General features: G+C 39.7%; 1 protein-coding gene across 1 annotated transcript in view; it reads right to left on the bottom strand.

Annotated features, from left to right (window-relative positions):
- The window catches only part of ADARB2 (adenosine deaminase RNA specific B2 (inactive)), a 682,058-nt gene that overhangs the window by 200,874 nt on the left and 466,812 nt on the right, over window positions 1-14,372 (bottom strand).

Raw genomic sequence — 14,372 nt, 5'->3', positions numbered from 1 at the left:
CATTTTACAGATAAGGAAACTGAGGCAGACAAGGTAAAGTGACTTGTCCAGGATCACACAGCTAGTAAGTATCTGAAGCCTGATTTGAACTCAACTGTTCCAGATTCCAGGCTGAGCACTCTATCCACTAATCCACTAGGATGCCTAATAATAATCTATTAATATTTTTGGATTGAACATATGATTTTACCAGTACAGTACCTGGTATGGAACTACCAACTACCAAGTTTTTTATTAATGTAGGTACATAACCATCTCTGAAAGTTACAGTCTTAGAGAGGTTGCCTGGAAAACTCAGAGATTAAGTGAATTGCCCAAGGACACACTACCAGTACTTGGTAGAAGTAGGACACAAACCATGTTCTTCCCAACTCTGATGCTGGCTTTCTATCTGTTTATTTTACTAACCTGGCTCTTGATATACTAATGTCAATAATATTCAGGAACACAATAATATATTTAATAATAAATTAATGATTAATATTTATATAATGTTTTACATTTATAATGCGTTTTCTACACCTGTGATGTAGGTAGTAAAACATAACTCTGGTATGCCTTTGGGTCTATGATCTCATCGATGCAAGTATTGCATCCAATAATACTAATAACAACTCTCCTATTGCTTATCATCTTGGAAGAATTTTGTTTATATCCTACTGTTAATTCACCATTGGGAGATCACCCAATGGAACAGGGGCCTTTCACATATTTTTTCCTATTGTGTGGATACAAATAGAACCTGTAGGCTGCCCATAAGTTATCCTCCCCTGCCCTGCCCATTTTTCTAGTCATATGTTTTTCTTATTACTTCCTTTACACTATGCAGTTTTCCAAAGCAATTCACCCTTCTTTCTACACTGTTAACTTGTTGCATCTATTCAAGAAAAATCTGTGTGTATAGAGTTCCTAAAGTCTTAGTGCAGTTTTAAACTTTAATAGTTTAAATCTCTCTCAATCTCTACCTTTCTCTTTTTCCATCTCCCTTTCCTTCTTTACTCCTCCTCCTTCTACTTCTAATTCTTCCCCCTCCTCTTTCTCTCTCTCTCTCTCTCTCTCTCTCTCTCTCTCTCTCTCTCTCTCTCTCTCACACACACACACACACACACACTCTCTCTCTCTCTCTTTCTCTCTCTCTCTCTGTCTCACATGCACACAAATACACATACTGGACTAAGTGCCTAGTATTATAAAAATTATAAATAAAATAAATACAATTATAATTTTTTTCAGGGAATCTCAACTTTTACATTTCCAAGTGGCCACTATGAGTAAGTACACCTATGAGCAAACATTATCCTTTCTACCAATGAAGAAACTAAAACTTAAGAGATAGTGTGATTTGAAAGTTATATGCTTAGTAAATGGAATTGGTCCTAGGTCTTCTGCCCTTGAGTCCAGTGTGCCTTAGATTAGTACCTCATCTACTGGGGCAGCTAAGTGGCCCAGTGGATAGAGCTTTGGACCTGGAACTAGGAAGACTCATTTTCCTAACAAATCTGGTCTCAGGCAATTCCTAACTGTGTGATCCTGGGCAAGTCCCTTATCCCTTTTTGCTTCAGTTTCCTCTTCTGTAAAATGAGCTGGAGAAGGAAATGGCAAATCACTTCAGCATCTTTGCCAAGAAAACCCCAAATGGGGTCATGAAGAGTCGGACATGACTGAAAAACAACTGAACAAAAACAACAACCTCATATACTTACTTCTTTGCAGCTTGTTCCTCTTGTCCTAGACCCTTCCCTCCCTGGCCATAGATTCCTACGCCCAGAACATTTAGGAAGTTGGAGTCAATGCATGGAAGGGAATCAGGATGGTGAAGGAACTGGATGCTATTATAAATGATGATTCATGTGGGCAAAAGAACATGTAAAGGGGACACAATGGCTGGTGTCAAGAATTTAAAAGGGGTTAAATGTGTTTTGCTTGTCCCAAGAGGGCAGAAATAGGACCACAGGGTAAAAGGCTCAGGGGAGGCAGGTGACCACTCGCTGGGGATGTTGTGGATTCGTGTTCAGGTAGGTTGAATGGCTTCTGAGATCCCTTCTGGCCCAGATTCTAAAAGTCTTTAATAGGTGTTGCACTAAAACCAGTGAGAGAGGAGGGGTTGGAAGTAGAAAATTCAGATTTTGTATTTCTCTGTTTTATTTGGGAAACTCTTTGAGAGGGGGATCATTCTCCCAATGTGAAAGAGACATTCCTATTTAACTCTTTCTCCCTAGTTTGCCCCCAAATTAAGGGAGCCTGAATTTCAGTGAAACAGTCTTCTTATTTATACCATCAAATTTCAATACTATGTAAAAGTTAGTGTGAGCAGGACTCTAAGTATTCTGACAAGACAAATAATACCTATTTTCTAGGTCCTTAATTCTTGTCATGACAATATCATATGCTCTTTTGATCAAATCTGAAACAAGATTGAACAAATTTGACTTTTTTTTTCTTTCCACATCAAACATCTTGGATCAGTTACATTTTTCTCCGGGAACTATTCTAACCTTTTTCTCTCTTCACTTAATAGGTTTCTATAGACCCAATTATCATGCATAATAGGAAGTTGGGAGACAAAGAAAGCCCTTCTTCACAGGGTAGTCTGGTTGGAACAGACTATGCATTGATTTTACTTATGTTTAGTTGAATTTTAGCACCATCAAATAAAGTGGGGAGTTATTTAGATCTACATTTGCTGCTGATTTTCTTTCAAAACCATACATTCCATAGTAGAATCCATCTGCCCCATCTCTGTCTCTGTCTCTGTCTGTCTGTCTGTCTGTCTGTCTGTCTGTCTGTCTCTCCCTTTCCCCTCCCTCCTCCCCCCTCCACCTTTTGTCTCTTTCCCCTTCCCCTACTTCCCTCCCCCTCTCTCCCCTCCATCTCTGTCTGTTTCTGTCTCTGTCTCTGTCTCTGTCTCTCTCAACCATTTTCCTCCCTCCTCCCTCAACTCTTCCCACCCCTCAGTTCTAAATCTGAGAGTCTGATACTGCTACTTAATATATTATCTAAGTGCCAGTTGTTAGGCCAGTATAATGCATTGCACATTAAAATAAAAAGCAAAAATTTCCCCTTGAAAAAAATTTTTTCACCCTTCTACTCTAGGAGTGCTGAAACATCTCTCTCCCCCTTTCCTTCTCTCCCCCCACCTGTCACACCCACATATACCACCCCCCCTCCTACCACATATCCTATTCTCTTCCCCACCCCCCAACATGGAAGTTTCTGAATTATCCTTTCTTCCAAATGAAAACTTGAAGTTTCAGAAGTCTAGAATCTCAGCTATTCTCCTACTCATCTTAGCTACAGTTTACAATTTTTTTGGGGGGTGGAGGGGCAGGCATATGACTTCACTGGTATGGAAGCTTTCTCTGCCTCCACAGATACTAGTAGTTCACCTATTATAATTTAGAGATTTAACTTGTATGTTGAGAGGTTAATTCTCTTATATAATGTCACACAGTCAGTTTGTGACAATGGGAAGACTTGAACCCAGGGCTCAGCCTTTCATACTATGCCACATTGCCCCTCTCCAGTCCCTTAGGGCTGGATCATTTACACATGTCAATGATCATGTGCTCAAATTTCTGATTTTCTATTGGCTTCACTTTGCTATCCAGAACCTCTTCGTGTTGGTTACTATGTACCAACACATTTTAGTGTGCCCTTTAAACTAAATGTAATTCAGAAGGTCATCTACTCACATTCACATACATGCAAATTCATACAATCTGAAATGTACATACACTGTGTTCCAAACTCTCAGTCATAGTCAAGGGAAGCCACCCTTGTGCAGATGCTGCCTGCCAACTGACTCTGCAGTGCTATAGCCTCTGCCTCCCCAGGAGCCACAGCTACAAGGGTCCAGGGAAATAAAGCTCTCACCACCCAAATCTTTGGCTCTGCCAAAGGGGTCCCTACAAGAAATTAATATGGTTTTATAAGTGGCAATGACATAGGAAGATGGATTGTCAACTGCCTTGCTGCTGGATCCTAAGGACTATGGGGTCTTTTGGTCAGTCAATAACAATTTACTGAGAACCTACTATGTGCCAGAACTGTGTTAAGAGCTTTCTGACTTATAGCTGAAACCTCCTTAGTGTCTTCTATCCCCACTATTAGGGCAGATAGGTGGCACAGTAGATCAAGCACTGGGCTTGGAATTGGAAGACTCATCTTCATGAGTTCAAATTCAGTCTCAGACATTTACCAGCTCTGTGACCCTGGGCAAGTCACTTAACCCTGTTTGCCTCAGTTTCTTCATCTCTGGAATGAGCTAGAGAAGGAAATGGCAAATCACTACAGTACCCTTGCCAGCAAAACCTAGGGTTATAAAGAGTCAGACATGACTGAGACAACAACAACAATAATCCCCACTACTAGAATGTGAGCTCCTTGAGACCAGAGAGGAGTTTGCTTTTCTACTTGTGTTACCAGCACTTAGCATCTATAACTGCTTTCCATTCATTCATTCATTTATCCATTGATGAATGGATCCATCTGCCATCCATCCATCCATCCATCCATCCAGTTTGCCCAGTTATTTCTAATAAGATAGAGACTGGACTCATATGTGAGTGCCCTAGTATAGGGAAGCCTTGGGTAAAGAAGCTCCCTCTACTTTTGTAGTTTAGCACCTTCTATATAATTTATAGTCCTAGAGAGTTGTAGAGAATACTTAAAAGTTAAATAATATCTAGGCCCACACAGCCAATGTGTTTCAAAATTGAAGTGTCAACTAACGTCTTTTGGGCTAGGAGGTCAGATCTTTATTCACTTGACTATGCTGTTTCTCTTCTATTACTGTGGATAATTAAGAGTTAATATACCAACATGCTTTGTGTGTGTGTTTATGTGTGTGTGTTTATGTGTGTGTGTGTGTGTGTGTGTGTGTAGTGTATACACGTGGGATTATTATCAATTTGGGGAACTACCAATATGGAAGCTATCTCCCTCAATGCAGATGAATAACTTATCTCTAATTTATGGCCTCTTTAGAGAACTTTATAAAGAATTGCCTGGAGCATTGAGAGGCTGTGACTTGCCCAGGATGACACAGCTAGTATGTATCAGAGGCAGCATTGGCCCTGGTCATCCTGACTTCAAAACTGGCCCCCTATTCATTATCCCATATTGATTCTCTGTCAACATACCTAAAACATTTTACTACCTTTCTCACTCCTGTGTATTTTGCCTTATTCTAATGTAGTTTCTTTCTGTAACTGAAACTTCCATTTAAGTTCTCAGAAAGGATCATTGAATCATAGACATGTTCCTAGAATATAGTCCTGTGATCTCAGAAATTGTCTAGGCCACCCCCCGCCCCCTTCATTTTATAAATGAGGAAATAGGGACCCAAAGGAAGTCCCAAGTTCTTCTGGTTAGACCAACAAAATTTCTATACTTGTCTCTTAGGTGCAGCATTGGGCAGTTCCATAAGGGGTGAAATAAAGTACTCCTTTTATATTTATGAATGGAGGTAAAAAGGAAAGAGCAAGGCTCAGTCCCCTAAAATTATTCCTGATGTGCTTAAATAATGAGAAATTATTTGCCTTGTTTTGGGGATAGGAGAAAATTCTTTTATACTGAGCTTTACTTTAGAATTTGGTCTGATTTCCAACTGTTCTTCCAGTCATGGACAATCTATGGTGAAACCAGCAACAGAATCCTAAAGTCTAGATTCCCCAGGGTGAAGCTCTAAACCCAGAGTCACATTATATCTTCCTATAAGTTTAACTCAGTTCCAAAAGTCTTTTTCTTCTCAAAGGGCTGTGCCCAACAGTCTGCTTGATGACAGGGCTCTCTTGCATTTGGAATCCATCTAAATCCACTGCTGCTAAGTTGTTTCACACCTCTTTTTATCAACTAGATCTTTTAAATGGGCTATTGGTGAAATGTAGCTTTTACGGAATCTGTGTGGGAGACATTAGATTATCTAAGAGTTACACACGTGTTTCTATTGTGAGATTCTGAAAGAGGAAAAAAAAAAGAAAGCAGGCAAATGACTCCAGACTACATTAGATAAATACTGTAAGCAGCCATCATAGAACAATCAGGAGTAATTTGAAGACAGCAGAGCATTAAAAGGAAATGTCTAAGTCAGATGCGTGTATATAGGGGGAAATGCAAAGTGAAATTATTTCCATTCTGGGTCTCTCACACACTGTTTTATCTCCTGAGTCTCATAAGTACATTATCTTGTTTGACAAAAGGTGTCGGCAAATATAATGCTAAGTTTAGAGGCGTAGAGAGGCAAAATGGTATAATGGAGAATGAGCAAGTTTCAAAATCAGGAAGACAGGAATCCCTCTTCTGACACATTACTGGGCTCTGTGACATTGAGCAAGTCCCTTAACCTCTCAGAACTCAAGACAACACCCAAAGACTACAAACTGTAGAGATTGTGCTGACCTGCAAGGGTAGAGAGAATTTCCTATACAAGTGAAAGTATAGTACCAGTCCTTACCCCTTAGTGGTTTTCAGTCATTTTTAATCGTGTCTGACTCTTCAAGACTCTATTTGGGGTTTTCTTGTCAGAGATACTGGAGTGGTTAGCCTTTTTCTTCTCTAGCTCACTTTCCAGATGAGGAAATGGAGTCAAACAGGGTTAAGTGACCTGCCCAGAGTCACACAGCTAGGAAGTATCTGAAGCCAGAAGATTTGAACTCAGGAAGATGAGTCTTCCTGACTCCAGGTCCAGCATACTATCCACTGAACCACATAGCTACTGGTTTAGGACATTAAAAAAATATTTAGGGTGGGGGGGCTGGGAAGGGAGAAATAAAGATAAGGATATGAATGTGGTTATAAGTTTATTTTTAAACAAAATATCTTGTGATGTAAATTTACTATTATGAAGATCTCCTTGCCTAATATGGGAGGTCCTTTATAATAATAGTAAATCCTATTAACTCATTGTTATCTTTCTGAAATTGGAGAAATATGGTTAAGGATTTTTAAATTCAACTTTAATAGGGCCAATATCTGTTTGTGCCTCTGTGGCTAAGGGAAAGGTGGAAGGAGAAGAGATGTTCACAGTCTTTCCAACCTTCTTTCCTTTCGGTCTTCCAGGTCCTGCCTGTTCTCCTCTGGCTGGTCATTATGCACATGAACATCACACTCAATTGTCTGCATCAGCAAGAGGGTTTCAGAACTAGAATGCATCACTAATAATGACTGCTGGTGTCTGTGGGTCACGAGGGCCCTGGAGAACTAGCCATCCGCTACGCTACGCTACATTTGAAGAGATAATATTGTTCCTGTTGAAGGTTATCCTGTTGCCAAGCAGCCCAAAGGGTGGTGTTTCTTTTTTTTTAAATCTGATCCTAGTTTCTCTCTGTGTTGGCCAGGGAGGAGATCATTCAGAATGAATGGATTCAACTCCTGATTCTCTCTGCTCATGTGGGATTGGTTGTGGGGTATCAGGGAAAGAATGTGAATAATCCAAAACATTTGACTTCAGAATATAAAGTATAAGATGTTTTGGCCATGTATTTGCTTACTAGTCTTCCTACTTGCTATTTAAACTAATCATTTGGACATTTGCTAAATCTACACTGGCTCGGTTATGGAAAATGTTTTTCCTCTGGGCATGCCAGGCAGAGGGCAGAAGATGGTTTGAGACTATATTGTCTTTTATTAATTTTTTTTTTTAGTGAGGCAATTGGGGTTAAGTGACTTGACCAGGGTCACACAGCTAGTAAGTGTTATGTGTCTGAGGCCGTATTTGAACTCAGGTACTCCTGACTCCAGAGCCAATGCTCTATCCACTGCGCCATCTAGCTGCCCCTTAATTTTTTTAGTTAAGCTTTTTTTTTTTAAAGAGTCAAAACTTATTTCATTGGTATTAGAAACTCCCAAGGAAAAAACTCCCTCCATCAATATAGCACCTCCCCAGGAACCTCTTGGCTAAGGCTGTTGGTGAGTCATACTGTAAAGAACACTCACATGCTGAGGATAGAAGGAATGTTGACACTCATTGTTCCCCCGGGAAGGTATACTATCTATTATGTTGTTTGGATATTAGCCTGTAATATGGCCTGTGTTAGAGAGCTTAAGCCTTCAGTAGAGCAGAGTTGATAGTTCTCAGGCACTCCGTTTCAACGGACAGCTCCGCTGAAGGAGAAGGGTATCATTTACTAAAGTCGGACTTTCTCCACAGCAATGGCCCCAGTGTTTGGAGTTCCCAGTAGGAGGATTATTGCTTAAGTTTCCTAAGCTTAAACAGTTTAAGAGACTGAACTACTTTGACAGAAGGAATAAATATACCATTTCTTCTTCTGCCTTAGTCAAGCTACTACATCTCTTTGGCAAAGAGGGTAAGGATGACTATTTCTACCAAGAGAAAGATGAACAAAGGCTGAGACAAAACACAATGAAGGGGATGACAGGTCTTGTGCCAACTTATAACCCAATAAGATGGTCTGAAAGCTCCAGGGTTTCCAGTGAGAGTCCCTTCCCTCATTAGAAAGCTTTCATCTTTGCTTACCTTATTCACCCCCCTTCCCTCATAATGCATCCCCTCTGCCACTTGTTTGTGAAAACCTTGTTTATCTTTCAAAACCAAGTTCATCACTTCTCTATGATACCTTCATTCGAATTTAGGCCCTCTCTGACTGCCTCTTCCTCTTTTTTAGGGAAGCACTTATGTCTACAACATACTTTAATACCAATTATATGCTACTTTGTGTTGTTTGCGGTTTTCTTCATGAGAACTCTCTCCTCAACTAGATTGTAAGTACTTGTTGGCTAAATAGATTCGAAAAGATGTTTTTTCTGCCCTCCTGGCCTCTGGAGAGTTTGACTTCGTAAAAGAGGAATTTAAAGAAAAGTTTCTAAAGGACATATAGGGGTAGAGGGAAAAGGGACTGAACAGGAAATGGCCTTGTTGGTATAGTACACTCCTGCATGAGGGTACTCTAGTTGGTACAGTTCATAAAGTCTTGAATTTGGCATCAGGAAGCCGTGAGTTTGAAGCCTGCCTTAGATACTTGTGAGAGTTGTGACCCTAAACAAGTCCCTTAGTCTTTGTTAGCTCCATTTTATTCATCTGTAAAATGAAGATAATAACAGCAACCCTCAGGGTTGCTGTGAGGACTAAATGAAATATATGTCAAACATTCTGTGAGACTTGATGTGCTTTGTAAACATTCTAACACTTTAAACATGATAGTTATTATTACAATTATTATTACCAATGTAGGTTGGTACCTTCTATGCCATGCTATTGATTGACTTAGAGTGTTGCCTAGGCAGTGGTGTCAGACTCAAATAGAAACAGATTCCTGCACACTGTGCATTGACTTAGAAAACCACAAATTAACATTACCTACATTGTATTGTATTTTTATTTATTTTGACAAACATTTCCCCATTACATTCTTATCTGATTGAGTCCATTTGGGAGTGTTACTGGGCAAGCAGCCCATGGACTATGAGTTCCACACTTCTGGAGTTAACAGAGTTTAATGACTTTACTAGGGTCACACATCCAGTCTGGGATAGAAGCAGGACTATAAACAAGGTGTCCTGAGACCATCTCAGTCTAAGTGATTAATAGGCAAAGCTACTGAAGTGTAGAGATCATGTCACTGCTGGTGGCAGAAAACATGAAGGATGCATATTTGTGGTTTGTAAACTGCCCCATTTAGACTCGAAAAAAAAAAAAAGAAGCAGGGATGTAGTTTTCACCTTTTCTTTAAAAGGAAAAAAAATCCACTCTTTTGAGGACTATCATAAGATCTCCATTTCTTTGTATGTAACAGATGGAAATACAGTAACAGCATAGATTCTAGTTAATACACAAACCATGTCAAAGCAGACTACTAATTCAGCTGTTATATTGAAGTCAGAGTCTAGTTTTGACTTTTGGTTTCTCTGGTGCCATGCCTCTGGTTCCTTTGCTCACAGTAGGTGCTTAATAAATGTTCACTGAAGGAATGAACGGTTCTACCACTGCTAGGCTAAAGCTTCCCTTTGAATTTTCATTGAAGAAAAGTTTGTTAAGCAAATGGATTTTATACACTGGATAGCAAAGAGAAAGACTAACTTCATTTAAGAAAATGTTGTCGGGGGCAGCTATTTGGCGCAGTGGATAAAGCACAGGCCCTGGATTCAGGAGTACCTGAGTTCAAATCCGGCCTCAGACACTTGACACTTACTAGCTATGTGACCCTGGGCAAGTCACTTAACCCCCATTGCCCCGCAAAAAAACAAAAAACAAAAAAAAATGTTGTCTAGCATGTTAGAAGTACCCATTTACATAAAAACAATGGATGTGTTAATTACAAATCATTCTTATCTATTTATTAGAGAAGGTACTAAAGAATCTCTACCAGGATCACCATGATTAAGCTGGTTCAAGTTTTTTCATGGTATAACCTACCTAGAACTGAAGAAGACCCCAGAGGCCTTCAATCACCTCAACCAACTTCAAAGTTTTAGAGATGAGAAAATTGAGGTCAAAGGAGAAAGCAAGATCTAGGGGATAGAATCTTGGATCCAAAACCCAGGAACACCAAGCTTCAAGTAATTTCTCTGACTTATGCTGACTGTGTGACAAGTCATTTAAACATCTCTGTACCTTAGTTTCCTCATGCGTAAAATGATAGATGAACCCAATGCTCTTTAAGGTCCCGTCCAGATAGGTGGCATAGTAGACAGAGCACTGGATATGGAATCAGGAAGATTTCAAATTACTAGCTTACTCGCCAAGTGACCTTGGGTAAGTCACTTAACCTCTGCCTGCTTGTGTAATTGAGATAATAATAGCGCCTACCTCCCAGAGTTGTTGCAAAGAAAGAATGAGGTAATCCAGCATGTCCCAAAAATCTTAGTACAGTTTTAAAGCTTCAATAGCTTAAGAATTTTGGGATGCCCTACATACGTAAAGCACTTTGTAGACTATAAAGCACTATATAAATGTTAGCTATTACTAAATCTATGATCTAATTCTTTGTGACCCCATTTGGGGTTTTCTTGGCAAAGTTGCTGGAGTGGTTGGCCATTTCCTTCTCCAGCTCATTTTACAGATGAGGAAACTGAGGCAAAAGGGTTCAGTGTCTTGCCTAAGGTCACATAGCTAGTAAGTGTCTGAGGCCAAATTTGAATTCAGTGCCTCCTGAGTCCAGACCCTGCCCTATCCCCCAGCAGCACCTAGCTGCCCTTAAAAACACCACCACCAACAAAATGACTTGCCCAAATTCCAGGGTCCTTGACTTCAGAGTTTTCCATCATACCAATGTGCATTCATTTGAAAGGGAAACAAAGCTGCATCAAAAACAAAAATACTGTGATTCAGAATTTTTAAAGAACTGAGACTGGCTCTAATTAGTCCATGCTAATGATATTGCATTCTAATTTTTAACATACACTATGCACAGCTTTTATCTAATCTTTACACACTCTTACAGTAGCAACTCAGAGTTCATCAAATGTAAATGTGTGACTGAAAATTAAAGGTGGTTAAAGTGACTGTTTCAAATAGCTATACTGCTGGTAGCAGGTAGATAGTGGATTTGAAATATACTCTTTTGCCATCACTGCTTTCTACATTAGCAATGGGCACTATGAAGACTAGAGGCATGGTGTTCTGCAGAGAGGGAATATTTGCCCAGATGAATAAGGTGAATGGGAGAGATTTATAGAATTACTTTGTATCACTAAACTCTGTGAACCTAGGCAGGGGTATTTCTAGGGTGTGGGGAAAAACAGGGGAACAGACTTGGCTCATGAAAAAAAAAGTTCAAAGGATACACTTTTAAGCTCAATCTCCACTATTAACATCATCTCCTTCACAGGCAATCAACAAAACAAGAAAGTTCTGATTTGTAGTTTTTTTATTTCATAGGTATAAATATTTGGTCACACTGAAAATTTAATAACTGACTTTTACCATTTGGTAAATGCTGGCTCAAGCACACCTCTGGCTCTGCAGCAGAGCAAATCACAGTATATTTTTCTCTACAAAGCTTCACCCTTCTAACTCCTCACTTCTGGGAACATTTTTTGTGTAGGTGAAATCTGGTTAAAAGAAATTAATGCAGCCTCAGAAGGGGAAGGGAATAAGCATTTATATAGCACCTGCCATATGCTAGATACTGTGCTAAGTACTTTACACATTTTATCTCATTTGATCCTCACAAGAACCCCATTAGGCAGGTGCTATGATGGAGGAGGCTAAAAGGGTTAACAGATAACCTATCAATAGTAGCTATCAATAGTACCTAAAAGCGTTAACAGAGAAATTAAGGTTTGTATAACCAAGAGGCTTTATCCCTATCAACCTTCACCATTAACAGAGACAGGTCACAGAGACCTTAACTGGTAATCAACAACCAGAATGTTTAAATTAGATGACAGGACACCTAGAAACCAGGCCTAAGTAAAGAGAGATCAAAAACATAGAGACACTCAGACCTTGGCAAGTTGAGGTGTGTTTTTTATGAACATGTGCAGGAAGGACCAAATGTGTCCTTAGGTTCACCTTATGACATGTAACCCCCCAAACACACCTCCAGGGAAAAAGGTACCTGCCTCAGGGGTTGGCGTAAGCCTCCAGGAACTCCAAATTAGGATAGGCCCTCCCCTGTCCCTCCCTAAGTCAGAGATTAGGATAATGAGATGATCAATTATTTTCTGATTATAAATATAACCATTTTCATCCCCCTATTTGAGAGATACCTCCATGGTGCTCTCCCTGTGGTCACTCACAATATTGCGATAAAACTTGGGAAACTGAGTCACTGAGTCTTGTAATTCTTTGGGATGCCTCACAAATGATAACTACAAATCTACTGACATATGGACCTTTCCCCAAGCAAAACAATCCCCTACCTTTCTTCCTGGACTTTATGTTAATATGTAAAAGGGTCCACCTACATTAAGTTGTTTCTATTTAGAGTTAAGTACTATCTATGCTTAACTCCAGAGCAGTTCTATAGTTTCTCTTGTCAAAAGTTCATTTACATTAAGTAGTTAAGTAGTTTCTATACATGATTCTATCCTCAGTTCCCATCTTTGGGTATTCCTAGTTTCTTGCTTTGTGATACCACAAGCTATAGTTCCTCTGCCCCATTAAAGCCCTTATTTTTTCCTATATTGTTTCCTTAATTTACAGGTTAACATGATCAATTTGATCACCTTAATTCCATCCAACATCACTATTATTACCCTTATTTTATAGTTGAGGAAACTTAGGCAAATGGAGGTTAAGTGATTTGCTCAAGATCATTCAGCCAGTAATCATAAGAGGCCAAATTTGAACTCAGTCAGGTCTTCCTGACTCCAAGCCCAATACTCTATGCACTGTGCCACTTAGCAAGAAGCAGCCTGAGAAATATGTGCAAAGGCAGGGAGGGGACATAGTATTTATTCTGATATGGTGGTAGTGCTGGTGGTACAGGTCTGGTAAGGTGATTTTAAGGTACCTCAGCTGTCATCTTATCATCTAATTCTCCTCATTTTGCAGATGGCCAAATAGTGGCCTGGAAAATCTCATCCAAGACTCGTCCAAAGTCATACAGAGAGCACATAGTAGAATCAGGATCTGAACTTATCACCTTTGATGCCAAATCCAATACTTTCTACACTATACCATATCACCTGAGCTCTCCAGTTTAATCTCTTTAATTTTACAAATAAAGAAACCGAGGCCCACAGTCACACAAGGAGTATATGGTAGAACCAAGATTCAAACTTAGGTCTGAGAGTAGACCTAGAATGGAGATTTCAGTCCTTTGGCTTCATATCTATTGTCTGTTTTATTGTAGTACTGGAATTTGAAGAAGGGAAGGAAGGAGAGAAACAAAGGAACACTATATTCTCTGGCAGCTTTGCTTATTACACGGAATCAAGTTTGTTTTCCCCTCCCTGCACATTGCCTATATAAATGTCTTTCCCACAACAAACAAGTTTTTCTTGTTGGCACTATCAACAACGTGGCCAGCATGGTCTTGGATGCTGGAAATTATTAGAAATTTTCAAAATTAGATCATGGGTCACATAGAAAACACTCATCTTCTTTAGTGGCCTTGTATCACAAGACACTTCCCTTTAATACTGTTGACCACTGCAGTGTCAGTTCTACATGTTTTCCATGTTCTTGGACTGTTTGCTAATTGCCCAGGTAGGTCACATGTGTTGGCCTTCTATTCAACAAGTGCAGATGGCAAAAAGCCCTAATCTTTCCGCATAAGCCTTTCCCATTGTCCTTTTATGGCCAGAGCAGGACAGATTAGCAGGGATACAACTGAAATCCCACTTCCTCCCCATCCCATGTTAGCAGGTCTATTCTTCACTGTTTCTGGCTGGAAAAAGAATCCATCTGTTCGGTGATATTAAAATGCAAAGAGGTGTTCATATGGTTTGGAATGTTTTATCCCCAT

Source organism: Dromiciops gliroides, chromosome 5, assembly GCF_019393635.1.
Source record: "Dromiciops gliroides isolate mDroGli1 chromosome 5, mDroGli1.pri, whole genome shotgun sequence".
Lineage (NCBI taxonomy): Eukaryota > Metazoa > Chordata > Mammalia > Microbiotheria > Microbiotheriidae > Dromiciops > Dromiciops gliroides.
Note: the sequence above shows the minus strand (reverse complement) of the source record. Positions and strands in the feature narration are given on the sequence as shown.